General features: G+C 41.7%; 1 long non-coding RNA gene across 2 annotated transcripts in view; it reads right to left on the bottom strand.

Annotated features, from left to right (window-relative positions):
- Positions 1-5,399: 5,399 nt before the first annotated feature.
- The window catches only part of LOC144282309 (uncharacterized), a 43,975-nt gene continuing 36,179 nt past the window's right edge, over positions 5,400-13,195 (bottom strand). Inside the window, exon 4 of one of the 2 annotated variants that reach the window (XR_013350721.1) lies at positions 5,400-5,811. This is a non-coding gene — a long non-coding RNA (uncharacterized LOC144282309). The remainder of the gene's footprint in view (positions 5,812-13,195) is intronic. The other variant, XR_013350720.1, reaches the window with a different exon arrangement.

Here is a 13,195-nt window from a genome sequence, read left to right as displayed (position 1 = left end):
AGGGTACAAGGTAATGGTAATGAAAAGAAAAACTATTGCCTTGCTCAAGCCACTGTCACTAATTCCTGGAATTTGGGGGAGTGTTACTTGATGGCTCAAGACAGCCATGGAGATGGCTGTGAATGAAGCCCAAGGAGTCTTTTTATCCCACATTTTCTCTGGGCTTCTTGATTCTGAGGTGGCTCCCAATCATTTCCAGGGATTTGGGGGACCAGAGACCAGTGATCTATGACCTGCCAGTTCTGCGCCTGCTCATAGGACTTTGGCGGAGCTGATGTCACTCCTCACATTTCTGCCCCCAGCAAACCTTGACAGCTTCTCTGTTCCCCCAGGGGCCAGCAGTCCTGAATTTACAACGGCTTGCCCCTTTGCACAAGGAACTAAAATTGTCTTAGCTTCCTTCCTTCCCTCTTTTCCTGTGGGGAATGTTGACCTTGGACTGACTGAGTTTGGGTCTGATGATCTTACCCTCAGCCTTTGTCCATCTCATGCTTATGTTTGGACTATGTTGAGTTTTACTTGAAGGTGAAGAAAGACTCTTTTGTGTCAGGAGAATGGCTTACTGCAAGAAACAGCCCTCTCCACCTGACTTCCGTAAGGATCATGAAGCTCCCCCTTGTTTACCTATCACAAAGCCAGACATAGACCCCATCAAATTCTTGCTTTTTGCCTCAAAAGTGATTAGTTGAGCTTGTCCCTCACTGATCAAAATCTTGGACTCTGGGAAGCACTTTCCTGTCACCTTCCCAAGCCTTATATTTTACCCCACCACCAGACAACCAAATGGCAGTTCCTGGGCCAGATTCAGCCCCAGATTTCCTTTATCTGATCCACACAGTATCAGAAATATTTCTTTTAATTAGTAACCACCGTTTTTAAAAATCAGGAGACTCACATAAATATTCTAGCTTCCCTTGAAAAATAGGAGCCAGAAACATTGTTTGCGTCTCTGCAAAGAGCAACAAGTCTTCTTAATTCACCTGCTTCTTCGCTCATTTCCATTACCTGCCCAGTCTGTGGTCTTGAATGCTTACCGATGACCATGGCACGAAGCAAATGGTACTTCTCTCATTTAGTTGTTTTGAGCTCAAAATAAGATAAAGTACACAGTGGCTCCCAGTAGGACCTCCATAACTGGTACTTCTCCATCCTTACTTGCTGGTATTTAGGCTTGTGGGCTTACACGGACTTTGAAGCATTTAAATAGATTTTCTACCTTGAATACATGGCTAATGATTAAAAATAACCACAAAAGAAAGGTTAGAAGCACATCTGAGATGGAGTAAGTCCTTAGGGGAAAAGAAGCTGACTTCAGAAGCTTGAAAAAAAATGTGTTTGAAAGATAAACCTTTTTCTTTAAGACTTAAATCTTAGACTGTAGTTAGGTCTTCCAAGTGAATCACTCAATCAATGAAATTGTTCACTGGTAAAATAGATGTTTTCCCTACACGGGGCCAAAAAAACAGATTTGATTGATTTTACAATTAAATTGAGGGAGGTGGCTGATTGTTTTTGCAAACTCATTCCTTGTCCTTTATTGATTTGGTTTAAAGTTTAGCCATTGAACGTTACAGTAAAGTGACTAATCCACCTTGAACTGACAAAAGCAAGGACAGTCACCAGTTGAAAGGACCATACATAATAAGCATGTGTCACAACTCTTACGGATTTTTTTGAGTCCAACTTTTCCTAGAAAATTTGCGTCTGATCACTGGACTATGAAGGCTAGAATCTCTACCTTGAGTTTAGCTCTGGGCCATCAAAGCTGCCTTGATCATTGCTGCTTGTCTACGGGGTTCAAAAGTTTTCCTAAGAAAACTGGCAGGTTCCATTTCCTTCTCTGAAGATTTCTTTGCAGATCTAAACCCTGAAGAGGTTTCTCCCTCCTACCAGTCTCACTTGTGCTTCCTACCAAGTCTACTGTGACCAACAACATATTTCAAAACTCCCAAGTGGTTCTTCCTCCCTCTAATCCTTCCTGAGCACTGAAACCAGCATCAGTTTCGGGAATGATGTGCTTAGTTCAACAGCTGTCAGAAGAACACATCCCATTTACAGAGTCTACAGACACCTCACACCAGGCCTTAAAGTCCTCATTTCTGGGCATGAAGTGCAGGATGGAATTTGGCAGAAGCCTGCCAGCCTCACCTCTTGGACTTGCAACTTCTCCCAGCCTCAGGTTTTCCTTCACAGTACATACAATATTTTCTTCTAGATGCTTCTCCTGGCTAGGCTTTTCTTCTTTGCTTTTGAAAAACAGTGTCACGTCTTTTCCCCAGTGGAGGTCTCTGAATGCATCTGGCCTTTTCGCAGGCTGCTTTCCTTTTTTTCTTAAACTTTGGTTGTGAAGCAAAATGCGGCAAATTTAAGTGTTTCATTAGCTCTTGCTAAGCTGCTTCCCCGCTTGCTTTGTCAACTCTTTCCAGGACTCAGTGAAAGTTTAGGCACTTATTTTGGTTTTGTGAAGTGAACTAGCACCCTCTATAGGCCAATCTTTTCATAAGTAGGAGAAACCATATCTCACAATAGAGTGTTAAATTTCTAATGCCAGGGCCTCAGGCAAAAAATCGCATTTGTCAAAATTATTCATGAAAATCCCTGAAATAATCGGCCAGCATGAAAGCCAAAAAAACTGGTTCTTTTGTTTCTCTTTGAATTTGGTGGCTGCCTCCCATTATCTGGAGCAACACTTCAACAGGGAAGGGAAGATGAGGTTAAATAGAGACAGTCTCTTTCTCCACCCCTCTTTCTGTCTCTCTTGCCCCCAATTTATTTTGGGAAGCTTGTATTCTTCAGTTCCCATTACGTGTATTCATCTGGCAACATTTATGACTGCCTGCAAGGTGCTAACCACCGTTACAGTCTCTAGCAGAGAGACCCCTGCTTTCATGAAGCTCACGCTCCCATGACCAGAAAAAGAAGATTGACATATAGGTTCTGAAAAGAGAGGAATTTTTTTTCAGACAGTGCTAAGTACGCTGAGCGTGCTGTTTGCCCCACTTTGCTGCACTTCTCTCCTGGGGTGGCTCCCACCCTTTCCTCCCTTGCTACTACCCACAGCTGCTTCGGCCTCCTGGGCTCTGGGCCTCCATAGCTGTGGGAGCATCTTTCCCACCCAGGGCCGACCAGGCAAGCCTTCCTCAGTGGCTGCCTGAAGGACGATAATAACCACTCAGAACTATGGGGGGTGGGGGATGGGGATGGGTATTAACACCCCACTGGATGAATTTGACCAGTGAGAGGCAAAAAAATCCAAAACTGCTACCACATAATTTCCTCTCCTCTCTTTTACCCCACTAGTGTGCCAATGCCTTGCCTACACTGCCTACACCTGGTAGCTTGTTAGAAATGCAAACACTTGGGGAGCCTGGCTGGCTCACTTGGTCAAGCATCTTCCCTCAGCTCAGGTCATGATCCCAGAGTCCTGGGATCAGCCCTGCATCAGGCTCCCTGCTCAGTGGGGAGTCTGCTTCTCTCTCCTTCTCCCCCAACTCATACTCTCTCTTGATGGCTCTCTCTCAAATAAAAAAATAAAAATCTGAAGAAGGAGAAGGAGAAGAAGAAATGCAGACACTCAAGCCAAGTCACAGGCCTATGGAATCAAGTCTGTATTTTAACAGGATCCCTGGGCGATGCATATGCACACTAACAGTTTGAAAAGCATCACTGTAAGAGGCAGCTGTTCCTCAAACAAAACAAAACCAGCACCTAGACACATCCTACTCAACTACTGAAAACCAAGGATAAAGAGAAATCTCTAAGGCAGCCAGAGAAAAAAGACAGGTTACAGAGGATCAAAGAATTACAGCAGTCTTCTTGTCAGAAGCTGTGCAAGCCAGAGGGCGGGAGGGTGTCATCTTTACCAGGAGAACAAAACGGTCAAAAATATCTTTCAAAAATGAAAGATAAATGAAGACTTTTTTCAACAAACAAACACTGAAAGAATGAATTATAAGCGGTCCTGCACACTCGGGAATCTTAAAGGAATTTCTTAAGCGATATTATATCAGACAGGAACTTGGATCTGCACAGAGCAATAGGGCTAGAAATGACATAAATGAAGGTAAATTATGAAAAAATTTTAAGCTCTATTTTTTTCTAAAATGGCTGGTGATTTATTAAAGCAAAAATAGTAACACCAGAGAATTGTATACAGCACACGTAAAGTAAAATGTTAGCACCATGGTAGCACAAAAGATGGGAGGCACAAATCAGGAGCATATTGTTATAGGATATAATATTATTTGAAGGTAAGCTGCACTTATTTAAAGATCAACTGAATTGACTTTGTAAAATGCTCACCAAAAGAGAATATAAAAATATGCTTTTCAGCTATAGCAGAAATAAACCAGACATTAGTAACAGAAAGATATCTGGAGAAGCCTTAAATATTTGGAAATTAAACAACACACTTCTTTTTAAATTTATTTTATTTTATTTTATTTATTTATTTTTTATTTATGATAGTCACAGAGAGAGAGAGAGAGAGAGAGAGAGAGAGGCAGAGACACAGGCAGAGGGAGAAGCAGGCTCCATGCACCAGGAGCCTGACGTGGGATTCGATCCCGGGTCTCCAGGATGGCGCCCTGGGCCAAAGGCAGGCGCTAAACCACTGCGCCACCCAGGGATCCCTTTAAATTTATTTTAATTTTAAAAAGTTTGTCTCGGGACGCCTGGGTGGCTTAGCGGTTGAGCGTCTGCCTTTGGCTCAGGGCGTGATCCCAGATCCTGGGATCAAGTCCCACATCGGGCTCCCTGCATGGAGGCTGTTTCTCCCTCTGCCTGTGTCTCTGTCTCTCTCTCTGTGTCTCTCATGAATAAATAAATAAAATCTTTAAAAATAAATAAAAATAAAAAAGTTTTTCTCTTTTAATTTTAATTTCAGCATAATTAACATACAATGTTATATTAGTTTCAGATTAAACAACACACTTCTAAATAACCCGTGGCGCAAAAAAAAAGGAAGTCATGAGGGAAATTACCAAATATTTTGAGTTAAAGAAAAATGAAAAATATTGGTGACCTACAGTTCATGTTACAGGGAAATTATTAAATTATAGGGCTCACCCATTTTTTGGCCTCCCCCTCTACTGGTTTCTAGGTCACTGCCTAGGTGCTTCTTTGTTGAGGAAATAGGGTAAAGTAAGAAAACTAAAAAATCCAAGAAGGCTTGGTTGATATCCATAATAGTGAACCGAGGTGCAAATGGAGGAAAAGTGTCAGGAGAACTTTCTGAAACAGAGAGAGACAGCGGAGAACGTGAATTTGGGGGAAGCCACTGCAGAGCACGCAAGAGAACTCAGTGATAAGAGGGTGTCTGAAGTGTATTTTAAAGAGTTTTGCTTTATATTAAAAATATACCCCAACTTCAATATTTTATGAAAAAACTAAGCAAAGAATTACATTTCATTTGATTTTATTTTCCTGGAGGTCTGTTTCTTTGAATGTGACTCCAACACAGGACCTCATGAAGCCCCATCTAGCCAGAAACAGGCCTATCCACCCCCCCTTTCCACCATCCATTTCACCAAGGAGCATGTCCTTTTTTCATTCTCCTGAGGTCAACAGGTTATTCTTTTGTAATTTATGTTCTTCCTGAATCCCTCCCTGGATTTTCATTTGTTTCCTTTCCTTTACAAGGAAAAGCCTTTGTAAGGAAGAGGCTTTGGAGCACCTGGTGGGTGGAGGGGCTCAGTCAATTAAGTGACAGACTTTTTGATTTCAGCTGTTCAGGTCTTGATCTCAGGGTCTTGCTCTCAGAGTCGTGAGTTCAAGCCCCACGCTGGACTCCAACGCTGGGCGTGGAGCCTACTTAAAAGAAAAGAAGAAGAAATAAATTAAGGAAGAGACTTCATGCACTCCCCTGACCGGGGGGGAGTAAATCCCTCAAGCCCTCTAGGAATGACCCCTGACATCTCACACTTACTTTGAGATCATATAACCTTCTATTTTCATCAGATATCTGGATGACTTGAGCATTTTGAAGTCCCATAGGACTTCCCTGCTCCACTCCAACCAGCAAATGAGGAGCACATGACCCAAATGAACCCAGGAATTTGAGTTCAGAACATAAAGACACACAGTTGGAAGGTGGCCAGAGCTGAATCATTTTGCTGGCAGCCTCCAAAATGTCCTCTTCCAGGAATCCCTGGTACTGAGATCCTTGGAGCTGTCCTGGTTTGGTTCTTTCTGAGACTGGTTTTCTCTGTCGATCCTGCATTTTCTTGTATTATTCCAATCAATTCTTTATTGCTTGAATTAGCCAGAATCTGTTTCTGTTGTTTGCAAGCAACTGATCATAACTGAGACAAGTGGCAACATAAAAACAGTACTGAGGGCTGTGCCAGACTCTTTTGAGTTGATCCTGCTGGTGTTGATGTAGGGCTCGGTGATGATTCAGTGCTCCCACAGTTTTCTCCACTTATTCTGCTGTGACACCTCTGATCTTAAGTGGACATTGTGCCAGGACATCATTTTGTCCCTCATTGGTGCAAACGCATTATTTATGTTTTGAGTTCACATTTGTTCTTTATTTATTAGTCTGTGTGTCAAGTAGTGGTACTTGACACTGTACAAAACCATTTGGGTCATAAAAGTAAATAGCATCCCTCAGTTATAAAGCAGCCATTCGAATGATCCGAATATGTTCATATTAAAGTTTTGACATTATCATTGAAAGGAAAACACGTCACTTAAAATAATTTTAAAAAGGCTGTTGTGGTAGCCCTGTGCTTTGTGTTGTAATCCAGACTTTGTCACTCTCCCTTCATGCATGGTAGGAATCATGACCAAACGTATGGTTGAGTACCATAAGCTTAAAAAGTTAACAAATGCTGACACGAACAGAAATGTCACAAAAAAGGAAGCATAAGTGGCCAAAAAGTATAGGAAAGTGTGCCTAATTTCAGTAAGATCTAAGATGTTTAATGCATCATTCATGATGGTCTAGGTAATACCACAGTAATGCTCAACCCCAAATCACAGTGGCTTAATACAACCAAGGTTTATTTTTTGCTCATATTTTTCATGATTTAGCTTTAGGCTTTGTTTCATGGAATTGATTAAAATGGCATGGCCGTGTTAATCAATTATTTGAACTGGGCCAGTTTTTGGAATGTTATTGCTGGTAACCAATAGCCTGAGTGAGAGACAGCTCTATAGGGTCTTGCACTGGAAACGAAATACTCAGTCCAGGTGATAATACAGTATGGTGTGTATTCACAACTCAGTGACCAGAACAGTCCACCTAACCTCAAATGCCATGAAATTCAATCCTATTGTGTGATCAGGGAGTGGAAAGTCAGAAATATTTGGTGTGCAGTACTAACAGCTACAACAGGTGATCAAAACAGTAATAAACTTATTTTTCAGCTATCAGATCGGTCACTTGATAAAGATACATGCAACGTGGTCTCAGCAAGCACTTGGTAGCAGGTGCTCTCATGCATCAGGAGTGAAAGTTTTTTCATCATTTCTGAGGGCAGCTTGGCTGCACACACGCGTACACACACACACAGAGCGTGTGCATGTACTTTACCCTACAATTCCCTCTGGGAATTTAACCTAAAGAGATAGTCACAGTTATGAAAAGATAGGTTGACAAACACATTCATTACAGCGGACAAATGGAAAGGCCCCATGAATGTGACAACCTTGTGACGGCTGAGCAGTTTATGTTACAGCTGTACCATACATTGTGCTTCCAAAGGATCTAGAACTGAGTACTATCTTTATTTTCTGAGGTTAAATGACAAAGCAGCCTGTACACATTCGGTGTGACTTCTCACTGCAAGTGAAAAAAAAAAAAGCACTGCACAGTTTTTTCGCTCTCTGCTTCGGAGATCACAGCAAAGCCTGGAAATTTGCTGTTAGGACCCCAGTAGGGCTGTCCTTCCATGGGTGACTCTTGGGCTATTTTAGAGCTCTACTGTTCTGCATCCACAAAAGCTATGCTCCATTTCCCCGGAGGCTTGTTTGTGTTCAGGACTAGGGAAGAGGACAAACTCCATCCCCAGAGTTTTCTCAGCTCAGTTTTCCTCCCCTCCTGCTCTCAAGGGATTAGCGAAACACCCCATCCTCTCCATCTTCTCACTTTGACTCCTCCTCCCTCCTCCCCTCCTTTTACCTTCCTTTCTTTCCTGTTTCCTCAAAAGGCACGTTGAATAGTTTTTTTTTTTTTTTAAGATTTTATTTATTCATGAGAGACAGAGACAGAGAGAGAGAGAGAGAGAGAGAGAGAGGCAGAGACACAGGCAGAGGGAGAAGCAGGCTCCATGCAGGGAACCTAACGTGGGGCTCGATCCAGGACCCCGGGATCACATGCTGGGCCAAAGGCGGGTGCTAAACCGCTGAGCCACCCAGGGATCCCCACGTTGAATAGTTTTAAGTCACAGGTACTATACCCAGTGCTGGGACACCACAATGAACGACTTACTCTGCCCACCCCCCACCCCCCCAACCGGGGGCATTTTATCCATGAGCGCAAAGCAGAAAATTGTAACAGGCCCCTGTGCAGGCACCTGCGAGGGCCCAAATCCTCGCTGCCTGCTGACGTTCCTGCCCGGGTACAACCGCCTCTCCTGAGTGTTGCCTGGATTGAGTTGCTTAGAACACACAGACCTTGGCAGAGCCGTGGGCTGTCACTCCCGAGCTCAGGTGATGGCCAGACCGCCCGTGTGCTCCCACCACCTCCCGCCTTCTCGCCCTGCTCCAGGGGAGGGCGCCCCCGCCCTGGGCCTCGGCCCTGTGCCACGCAGCCAGGGCCAACCGTCAGAAATAAGGAAATAGTATTCCTCAGCCATCAGAAAGGACGAATACCTACCATTACATGGGCATGGATGGAACTGGAGGGTATCAGGCTGAATGAAATAAGTCAATCGGAGAAAGAAAGACAATTATCCTACAGTTTCACTCATATGAGGGATATGAGAAACAGCACAGAAGATCATAGGAGACGGGAGGGAAAAACAGAATGGGAAATCAGAGAGGGAGACCAAACCATGGGAGAGACTCTTAACTATGGGAAAGAAACTGATAGTTGCTAGAGGAGAGATGGGTGGGGGCTTGGGGCAACTGGGTGATGGGCACGAAGGGCAGCACATGATGGGATGAGCACTGGGTGTTATACTATGTTGGCAAATTGAATTTCAAAAAAGGGAAATAGAAGGCAATCATAAAACCAATCATGTTCAAATCTAACAAGATGAGATTGCCCACTGAACGCTCGGAATCTAAGACCTCCTTGCTCCTTTTGTGGGTGTCACTCCTTAGAAGAGAGGTGATAAAACCTCAGGAGGACCAAGCTGACATATTGTCTTTGATATGCTCAAGATTAAAGAGAACTGAAAAAAAAGAATCATGTGGTTTTATTTTAGTTACTGCTGCAACCACCTGAATGCACATGTAACACTTACCTGTTTTCCATGACACTTTGCAAACACTGCCCTGCTCAAGCCCAAGACCCTCCTCCACAAATGTAGCTCAGTGCTCCTTACCTAGGGAAAGCTGTGTTTTTGTTGTTGTTTTTGTTGTTTTGGCTTAAAAAAAAAATTTTTTTTTAAAGTGGGCTCCACACCCAGCATGGGTCTTGAACTCACAACCCTGAGATTGATTGAGAATTACATTCTCTACTGACTGAGCCAGCCAGGTGTCCCAGGGAAAGCTGTGTTTTTAAGGCAGACCCAAGGCAGTATCTGCAGCTGGGTGCATGGCACAGTGGTGTTCCATGAATTTTCACAGTGTGCTACTAGATTTTGATCAATATATAAAATTGATGTCCCCCTTCCAGCCGAGGATACACGTTTTTCTGTATGTATGACAGGAGGCTCGGCAGAGTGAGTTGCGTATCCCATTCTCCCTACTTAAGAAACATCACCTTTCTGTGGAAACGGTGAATTGGAACAGTAGTCAGGACGATAACCACTCAACAGCTTCGTAGCTACATACATAAGGGCGACCCAGTGAATAGCAAAATAACTGAAGAAAGATTTTTCAATCTTCCAGAACTTGCTTTTTAAAAACGATTCACCTTGGGACATCTGGCTGGCTCAGTAGAAAGAGCATGCGACTCTTGATCTCAGGATTATGAGTTCAAGTCCCATGTTGGGGGTAGAGATTACTAAAAATAAATAAATAAGCTTTAAAAAAGAAAAAAAGAGCCAAAAAAAAAAAAAAACCCAAAAAACCAGCATTCATCTTTTCATGCCTTTTAGCACATTGTCCAAACTTCTAGAATTCAAAGATGTACCTAACCCTCCCATTTTAGGGTTGAGCAATCAAGTTAAAAATCAACATTTTTGCAATATGTTCTCATGTGTTTATAGGAACAAATACTTCTTATTCATTTGTACTATCCAAGCAATAAAATATGACTAATGATTTGTGGTGATAAAATTCTCTCTGAAATGCTTCCTAAAATGCAACTTGATTTTTTTCTCTAAGATATATTATGAAAAACACTTTGAGTTTGCAAATGATTTGTTCCAAGTCACAACAGAAAATAATATTTCTTAAGGAACAGTATTTTTCCTTTCTCAGAGTTTTAGAATATGCCTGATGTATTTTTAAACAAATTAAACCAAACAGTATGGTCATGCCCCGGAAATGCAGGGGTGGGGGAAAAGGAGTGCAGGGGAGCAGTTGGGGGTACAGTTTTGTGCATAATAACAGAAGAAGGAGGCACAGGGTTAGAGAATTATTATTTCTTCTCTGGTGCAGAACTGGGCCATGTTTGGGTGCCTGCAGTGAGCTTGGCAGAAAGTCACTTGCTTCCTCGAGCTGTTATGTTCCACAGGACTTTCTGTCTACATGACTGTCTTAGTGAATGGCCTATTTTATAAACTAAATGCCACAGTACTTTCACATACCCAAATTAGAAGAAAAACGTTGACCCAAAATATGGAAATCTATTGAAATATCAGACTTGATTATCTTCTTGCTGCAATTTAAATAGTCATTCTTGCCTAGCATCCCCAAAATGATTTTATTTTATTTTTTAAAAGATATTATTTATTTATTTATTTATTTATTTATTTATTTATTTGACAGAGATGGTGTTTGTGAGTTCAGGCAGGGGTAGGGGAGAGACAGAAGGAGAAGGAGAGACAGTCTCAAGCAGATTCTGTGCTGAGCACAGCCCTTGATCCTGCAACCCCAATTTCATGACCTGAGCCAAAACCAAGAGTTGGGCACTTAACCAAATGACCCATCGAGGCACCCTCGGCATTCCCCCCACCCAAATTATTTTAAATAAGTATCTAACTTGGATTGAAATGTTTGAGTCCCAGACAGAAAAAAAAATAAGTCGCATGAGGAGACAGGATATGAGGGATTCAAGTAACATTTTCTCTCTTACAGATTTGTGACTTACCCACCATTTTCTGGCCTGGAAGAAGGAGCTTTCACAGAAGCAAAATAAGTTCTATTTGCTTAAAAGAACAAATCAATAGCAATTACATTTAATTGGGACATTAATAACTGAGGAAAAAGGACAGATTGTCATACTCTAGATGGTCAGCCTCAGGGCATGCGGGACCTCAGTCTGGCTGGTGGGGAGGAAATGGAGTCTGAAACCAGGCTCAGGGACATGATTTGGCTGTGGCTCTGACCCCCATACATGCTGGCCAGTGGTCCAAGTTAATATTCAAAGGGGAGGAATAAAAAATGTGATTGCACTCAGAGCTGATACCTAAGGGGGTCAATCGTGTCAGCAAAAGTCTCCAGGCACAGGTGACATTTCAAAATAGCAGGGAACTAATATCATACTTGCAAAATTTTTTTTTTTTTTTTAAGAGCAGAACCTCAGCCAGCAATTCAGGAGCTCGTGGAGAGTCTCTAGACCCCCAAGAAGAGGAATGGTGAGACTTGGCAATGCTCCAGCAAAGCAGAGCTGGGATCTCCTTCTTAGGGAAATTAAGGCAAACCAGACCCCCATAGTGAGATTTAGGGGAGTGTTATAACTCAGTGGGCCCACTAAATACATCACAAACATTGGGTCTACAGAAAAACAGCTATTTTCAGAACCACTCCCTTGTAAAACTGGGCTTCAGGGAGCGAACTTGAAAGATATTAATGTGAGATAACCAAAGTACTTTGCCCTGGTAAGTAGGGTCTGCAATACTCATTGAAGGTGTGTTGAAGGGATAGTCCTGTAGTATATTTTATGGAAATAAAGTATAAAAGAATTTCTAGAACCCCAAATGGTCAATGAACAAATGAAAGATGCTCAACTTCATTGGCAGTCAGGGAAATGCCAAGTTAAAACCACAATTTAGGAGCATTTCACACGCATCAGGTGTCCATGAGAACAGCATTGTAGCATTGCAAAAAAATTAAAATTACCCAAACATTCATCAATAGGATGGATATTTGACTTTGCAACAAATTTTATGGTAGTTTAAATTTTGTATTGTATTTTGCAATATGATGCTATATAAAGCAGTGAACATGAATGAACATGAGCGAGTAGAAAAAACTGAAAGCACATTCATGAAACAAATCCTTTATTTCTAGAATAACACAAGCTTAAATTATAGAATGAATCTAAATATGAAATTTAATGCAGAAAAGCACTTTGTTCTTACTTCTAACATAACACTTGGCAGATTCTATTGCACATTTTTATTTAGGTACCCAGTGACACAACATGACAGTAAGTTTTTTTATTAAAATGTAATTGACAAAAAAAATTTATTAGTTCCAGGTGTACAACATAATGACTCGATATTTGTATAAATTATAAAGTGATTGCCACAATAAGAATATTTACTATACATCCTGACACGGAGTTATAGAAAAATATTTTTCTTATGATAAGAAAGCAGAACATTCTGCTTTCTTGGCAACTTTCAAATATGCAGTCCAATATTACTGACTATAGTAGCCATGCAGTACATAATATCCCCATGACTTATTTATAACAGTAAGTTTGTACCTCTTGATTCCTCCCGCCCTTTTAGCCCATCCCCCTCCCCTGTGGCAGCCACCAATCCGTTCTCTGTGTCTGTGAGTTTTGTTTTGTTTCTTTGTTTTGTTTTTTAGATTGCACATATAATGGAAGTCATATGGTATTTGTCTTTCTCTGACTTAGTTCACTTATGTTATTGCAAATGGCAAGATATTTGCAAATTATATATCTAATAAGAGATTAATATCCAAAATATGTAAAGAACTGAAACAACTCAATAACAAAAAAAAT

Source organism: Canis aureus, chromosome 13 (genome assembly GCF_053574225.1).
Source record: "Canis aureus isolate CA01 chromosome 13, VMU_Caureus_v.1.0, whole genome shotgun sequence".
Classification (NCBI taxonomy): Eukaryota; Metazoa; Chordata; class Mammalia; order Carnivora; family Canidae; genus Canis; species Canis aureus.
Note: the sequence above shows the minus strand (reverse complement) of the source record. Positions and strands in the feature narration are given on the sequence as shown.